Source organism: Scyliorhinus torazame, chromosome 14 (assembly GCF_047496885.1).
Source record: "Scyliorhinus torazame isolate Kashiwa2021f chromosome 14, sScyTor2.1, whole genome shotgun sequence".
In the NCBI taxonomy this organism is placed as follows: domain Eukaryota; kingdom Metazoa; phylum Chordata; class Chondrichthyes; order Carcharhiniformes; family Scyliorhinidae; genus Scyliorhinus; species Scyliorhinus torazame.
In genome coordinates, this window is record NC_092720.1 from 86022579 (window position 1) to 86030141 (window position 7563).

A 7563-nucleotide genomic window follows, 5' to 3' on the forward strand; every position below is an offset into this window, starting at 1 on the left:
GATTGTCATCGATTTCAGGAAGCGTAGTGGAGAACATGCCCCTGTCTACATCAATGGGACCGAAGTAGAAAGGGTCGAGAGCTTCACGTTTTTAGGTGTCCAGATCACCAACAATCTAGTCCCCCCGTGCCAACATTATAGTTAAGAAAGCCCACCGATGACTCTACTTCCTCAGAAGACAAAGGAAATTTGGCATGTCACCTACGACACTCACCAACTTCTACAGATGCACCATAGAAAGCATTTTTTCTGGTTGTATCACAGCTTGGTATGGAGCCTGCTTTGCCCAAGACCGCAAGAAATTACAAAAGGCCGTGAATGTAGCCCAATGTAACACGCAAACCAGCCTCCCATCCATTGACTCTGTCAACGATTCCCACTGCCTCAGTGTGGTAAACCACATTATTGTGTTCATTGTATTATATTCACTGTACTGTGTTGTACATGCCTGGGCTTGTCCAGGCTGGCTCCGCCTGTGGCTCCTCCCCTCGGGGCTTCTGTATAAAAGTGGCAAGTCTCCGCCTCTGGACCCAGTTCAGGTCCAGAGGCAGGAGGCTTGCTGCTTAGTGTATTAAAGCCTCAGTTACATTTATCACTCGTCGTCTATTATTGATGGTGTATCAATTTAATACACTAAACTTCTAAAGATGGACTCTTCACTCAAGATGAACTCCTCACTCAAGCCTGATCGCTTGCACCTGGACCCACAAGCAGCTGACGCAACAGAGACTTTTGAACACTGGCTAAGCTGCTTCGAGGCCTACCTCGATTCTTTCAACGAAGACTTCACGGATCTCCAGAAGAAGCAGTCCTCCATGCACGGGTGAGCCCAAGAGTCTTTAAATTCATCAGGGACACCCCCTCGTACGCGGAGACGATAACGCTGCTAAAAGGGCATTATCTGAAATCCGTCGACAAGGTCTATGCTAGGCACCTCCTCGCCATGAGACGCCAAAGCCCTGGGGAATCACTCGCGGAATTCCTGTGTGCCTTGCGCATCCTCTGTCGAAACTGTGACTGCCGGGTGATATCGGCTACCCAGCACGCGGAGCTGCTGATCAGGGACGCCTACGTCATGGGCATGCACTTGAACTATATCTGCCAACGGTTATTAGAAGGGGGGGACACTCGGCCTCCCAGAGACAGTACAACTTTCCAACTCACAGGAGGTGGCCTCCCAGAACATGGGGGCCTACACCTCCGATCGCACGGCACCCTCGTGGGCGCAGCCATCAACCGACCCGGGCGCGAGAAGCAAGCCTGCGCCGCACAGCGGCCCGCCAACGTCGGTGGCCCGAAGTGCTACTTCTGCTGCCAGGGTACTCACCCTGACAACGCTGCCCAGCACGGAGTGCTACCACGGAAGGCTATGGGAAGAAGGGTCACTGCACGAATGCCTGCAAGGTCTGACCCCCCCCCCACTAAATCTTCTAGGCGCAGCAGCGCTGCCTGCTGCCGGTCGGAACCACCCCCAGCTGCCGCGCCCCCCGCCATGTGCGACCCGTTGGCGCCACCATCTTTAATCTCAGCCGACATGTGCGACCCACGGGGGCCGCCATCTTGGACGCCATCTTGCACCTCGCCCACCATGTGCGACCCACGGGGGACGCCATCTTGGACACCATCTTGCATCTCGCCCGCCACGTGCGACTCATGGGGACCGCCATCTTGGGACCCCTCCGCTGCCTCCCGGAACCAAGCTCGCCCAACCGTATGCTGGCCGCCGCTACCGCCGACCGGTCCGCCGACCGTCTTCCGACACTTGCCTCCGTCACACTGGACCAGTCCCGGCCGCACCACCTCGCGAAGTCTACAATGACTGTCCGGATCAACGGGCTTGAGACGGCCTGCCTTTTCGACTCCGGGAGCACGGACAGCTTCATACACCCAGATACGGTAAGGCGCTGCTCCCTCCCCATCCTACCTGTGACCCAGGAAATCTCCCTGTCTTCCGGATCCCATGCAGTGGAGATCCGGGGGTACTGTATAGCGACCCTCACTGTGCAAGGTGTAGAGTACACTACCTTTAGGCTCTACGTCATCCCCCATCTCTGCGCTTCCCTATTACTGGGGCTCGACTTCCAGTGCCACTTCCAGAGCCTTACTCTAAAGTTCAACAGACCCCTGCCCCCCCTCACCGTCTGTAGCCTCTCGACCCTTAAGGTCGCAGCACCCTCCTTCTTCGCAAACCTCACCACGGACTGTAAGCCCGTCGCTACCAGAAACAGACGCTGCAGTGCCCAGGACAGGGCCTTCACCAGGTCAGAGGTCCAGAGACTCCTGCGAGAGGGGATCATTGAGGCTAGCAACAGCCCCTGGAGAGCCCAAGTGGTGGTCGTCAAGACTGGGAAGAAACACCGGATGGTCATCGATTATAGCCAGACAATTAACCGGTACACGCAGCTCGATGCGTACCCCCTCCCCCGCATATCTGACATGGTCAATCAGATTGCGCGGTATCGAGTCTTCTCTACAGCCGACTTTAAGCCTGAGTACCATCAGCTCCCTATCCGCCCATACACTGCCTTTGAGGCAGAGAACCGCCTCTATCACTCCCTCAGGGTTCACTTCGGCGTCACCAACGGGGTCTCGGTCTTCCAAAGGGAAATGGATCGAATGGTTGACAAGGACGGGCTGCGGGCCACGTTCCCGTACCTAGACAACGTCACCATCTGCGGCCGTGACCAGCAAGACCATGATGAGTACCTCCAGCGCTTCCTCCACACCGCAAAACTCCTGAACCTAACTTATAATAGAGAGAAATACGTCTTTCGCACAACCTGCCTGGCCATCCTCGGCTACGTCGTGGAACACGGAGTCCTCGGCCCCGACCCCGACCGCATGCGCCCCCTCCTGGAGCTCCCCCTTCCCCACTGCCCCAAGGCCCTGAAGAGATGACTGGGGTTCTTCTCTTGCTATGCCCAGTGGGTCCCCAACTACGTGGACAAGGCCCGCCCACTGATCAAGTCCACCACGTTTCCCCTGGCGACTGTGGCCTGAATTGGCCTTCGATCGCATCAAAGCAGACATCGCCAAAGCCACGATGCTCGCTGTGGACGAGTCCATCCCTTTCCAAGTGAAGAGCGATGCATTGGACTTTGCGCTGGCCGTTACACTTAACCAGGCGGGCAGGCCCATGGCTTTCCTCTCCCGTCCCCGCCATGCCTCCGAAATTCGACACTCCTCCGTCGAAAAAGAGGCCCAAGCCATAGTAGAAGCTGTGAGACATTGGAGGCATTACCTGGCCAGCAGGAGATTCACTCTCCTCACTGACCAATGGTCGGCTGCCTTCATGTTTAACAATACACAGCGGGGCAAAATCAAGAATGACAAGATCCTGAGGTGGAGGATCGAGCTCTCCACCTACAGATATGCCATCTGGTATCGTCCCAGGAAGCTCAATGAGCCCCCAGATGCCCTCTCCCGCGGGTACATGTGCCAGCGCACAAGTAGACCGACTCAGGGCCCTCCACAACGACCTCTGTCACCCGGGGGTCACCCGCTTTTTCCACTTTATCAAGGCTCGCAACCTTCCCTACTCCATCGAGGAGGTCAGGTCCGTGACCAGGGACTGCCAGGTCTGCGCGGAGTGCAAACCGCACTTCTATCGGCCAGACAGAGCACATCTGGTAAAGGCCTCTCGCCCCTTTGAGAGCCTCAGCATCGACTTCAAAGGGCCCCTCCCCTCCACTGACCGTAACGTGTACTTCCTCAACATCGTTGAGGAGTACTCTAGATTCCCCTTCGCCATCCCATGCTCTGACATGACCTCTGCCTCCGTTATCAAGGCCCTGCACAGCCTTTTCACCCTGTTCGGGTTCCCCGCCTATATCCACAGTGATCGGGGCACCTCCTTTATGAGCGACGAGTTGCATCAGTTCCTGCTCAGCAAAGGCATCGCTTCCAGCAGGACAACCAGCTATAACCCCCGGGGAAACGGACAGGTGGAGAGGGAGAACGCGACGGTCTGGAAGGCCGTCCTCCTGGCCCTACGGTCGAAAAGTCTCCCAGTCTCCCGCTGGCAGGAGGTCCTCCCCGATGCGCTCCACTCCATCCGTTCGCTTCTATGTATGGTCACTAACGAGACACCTCATGATCGTATGTTTGCCTTCCCCAGGAAGTCCACCTCCGGGGTCTCGCTTCCGTCCTGGCTGACAGTCCCGGGGCCCGTCCTTCTCCGCAAGCATGTGAGGAGCCATAAAACCGACCCCCTCGTCAAGAAGGTCCTGCTGCTCCATGCAAACCCCCAATATGCCTACGTGACACACCAGCACGGTCTCCCTTCGGGATTTGGCTCCTGCACGCTCCCCGGCGACAATCCCCACCACACTCCACCCTACACGGTCTCCCCCCACCACCGCCCACCTCCCCCATGAACTGACTCCTGCAATTCCACAGAGGACAAGCACCACCAACCCCGCACATACACCGACCCCCCCTTCGCCGACTCAACATCTGGGCGAAGAAGATGACAACACGCTCCCGGACGCGCAGGTCTTGACGCCGGCACCAACACCACAGCTGGGACTGAGGTGGTCACAGCATAAGGTCAAGGCCCGCGACAGACTTGACCTTTAACACCACTTCACCCCTGCCGGACTTTTTTTAAACAGGGGTGAATGTGGTAAACTACGTTATTGTGTTCATTGTATTATATTCACTGTACTGTGTTGTACATGCCTGGGGTTGTCCAGGCTGGCTCCGCCTGTGGCTCCTCCCCTCGGGGCTTCTGTATAAAAGTGGCAAGTCTCCGCCTCCGGACCCAGTTCGGGTCCTGAGGCAGGAGGCTTGCTGTTTAATGTATTAAAGCCTCAGTTACGTTTATCACTCATCATCTATTATTGATGGTGTATCACTCGGAAAGGCAGCCAGCATAATTAAGGACCTCACGCACCCTGGACATACTCTCTTCCACCTTCTTCCGGCAGGAAAAAGATACCAAAGTTTGAGGTCACATACCAACCAACTCAAGAACAGCTTCTTCCATTTTTCCATTTAGCCATTTCCATTTTTCGGCATGCAGCTCAAGGGACCGGAGCTACTGGCCCAGTGCCTGAGGAGAGGGTATGAGTGGGGGTCCCCTCAGCAAGGTTGGGCTTGTTCGGAGGGCTGAAGCATAGGTCGGGGTCTTCCCTGGGGCTGGGGTGGGGGGGTTGGGAGAGGGATGGTGTGAAGGGCTTTGCATTTGTGAGGCCTTCAAGCCATCTTTAAAAAAAAAAAAGTTTGGTGAGAGGGGCAAGGTTTAGAGTAGATGTACGAGGCAAGTTTTTTACGCAGAGGGTAGTGGGTGCCTGGAACTCACTACCGGAGGAGGTAGTGGAAGCAGGGACAATAGGGACATTTAAGGGGCATCTTGACAAATATATGAATAGGATGGGAATAGAAGGATACGGACCCAGGAAGTGTAGAAGATTGTAGTTTAGTCGGGCAGTATAGTCGGCACGGGCTTGGAGGGCCGAAGGGCCTGTTCCTGTGCTGTACATTTCTTTGTTCTTTGTTCTTCCCTGCTGCCATCAGACTTTTGAATGGACCTACCTCGTATTAAGTTGATCTTTTCTCTACACCTTGCTGTTACTGTAACATGATATTCTGCAGTCTCTACTTCCTTCCCTATGTATAGTATACATTGTTTGTACAACATGCAAGAAACAATACTTTTCACTGTATACCAATACATATGACAATAATAAATCAAATCAAATCAAAATGTTTCTATTACCCTAATTTTTAATATCATACAATGTATTCATTTGCAAGTTTAGTACCATATTTCAGTTTCTGATGTGTATGTCCAAATCTTTGTTTCACTTGGTGCTATATCTATAAAACGTGAAGGGTACATTTTATTTACTGGTTTAAAATCTGTGAGAACTCTTCAATGTGATTGTCTGGTTAGCCCTCTTGATGTCATTATTGTTGCTGGATGCCAGGAGATCACATTGACTTGCCAAATTAATTTTGAAAGGGATGGTTAAATCCATGCTTCAGAGGTCACTAGATCTTTGTGGGCTTCCCTCATTGTCAGTAACAGACACCAACACTTCACCACTGACCACAGAAATCGAGGCCATTACCAAGAGCTACTGTCTCAGAAAATGGAGGCAGATTTTATGTTGACATTTTACTTATTTCTGAGCTCCCAGCTCCCTCCCCCAATCCCTGAAATCCTTTGCCCAGCAAATTCGCTCACAGAGTGGTTAAGCCATACGGATCCCAGGAAGGATCTTGTGACTCGGGGCGACATGGTGGCACAGTGGTTAGCACTGCTGCCTTGCAGCGCCAGGGTCCCGGGTTCAATTCCTGCCTTGGGTGACTGTCCATGTGGAGTTTGTACGTTCTCCCCGTTTCTGCGTGTGTTTCCTCCGGGTGAACCGGTTTCCTCCCACAGTCCAAAGCTGTGCAGGTTAGGTGGATTGGCCATGCTAAATTGCCCCTTAGCATCCAATGGTTAGATGGGGTTCAAGGATAACTGGGATAGGACAGGTGAAGTGGGCCTAGGTACGGTGCTTTTGCACAGGGTTGAGACTCATTTGATGGGCCGAATGACTTCCTTCAGCACTGCAGGGATTCTATGCTTCAGAATCAGAGATTTGACTCTTGGGAGGTTTAATATTAACTTTGGTAGGTTTTGGGTGGTGAATAGTGTTCGTGGGATGATAAATGATTAGGATTTATTAACAACGATCTATTAGAAAAATTAGCACTTATTCTAAGGGATTATGAATCTATATAGTGTAGCACAGGATATTAAAGCAGTTTCATGAAGATGTCAAGATGGCATGGCACCATCTACAGCAATTAGCACAGGGGTCAAGAAACATGTTCCAGTCAACTCAGATTTCAATGACCTTAAACAGTTGTTCTATGTTCTAGCAGTCAGCATATAGGTTAACAAACATGTTTTCCTAACTCGACCTGAGGATCAGACCCACCTATATAGTCTGGCACCAAGTCGGGAGGTTAGGGAGGGATCCATGGAAAAATGTAAGGTAGATAAGGGTAGATAACACTCACTCTGCCTGGGTGCCAGTACGTAACCTGTTTAATGTAAAAATTTTAAATGGACATAATCCAATGTAAACAATATTCTTACCTACACAACTATACTTTGAGAAATGTCACCTGATTTTTACGTTGGCAGAGTCAGCTCCAGAGGTCTGTCTCTGAAACTCAATCACCGCATTGGTCAATAAACGATCATTCTGTACCTGAGGCTTCACTGTATATTTTGTGGAAAAGGGAAAAACCACCATACAGGTAGAAATATCAGTTAGATATAAAACCAGCTGCTCCTCAACCACATTTAAATCCCACACCGGATGGGAAGTCAGCAGGAATCAAGGGCGGGAAACTGGAGTTTATGTAAGAGTTTAGTCATGCTCTTACTGAGTGACAGGAAAGGACAGAGGGCTATATGGCCTACCTGTACTCCTATTTATAATATTCTTATTGTCAAGACCAGGTAAGTGGCAGATTTGGCTATCAGGGTCATTCCATGTGAATTTCATGATTGGGAAAGGTGTGGAAAATGACAGCAAGGAATGCCTAAACTTCCCTTACAGC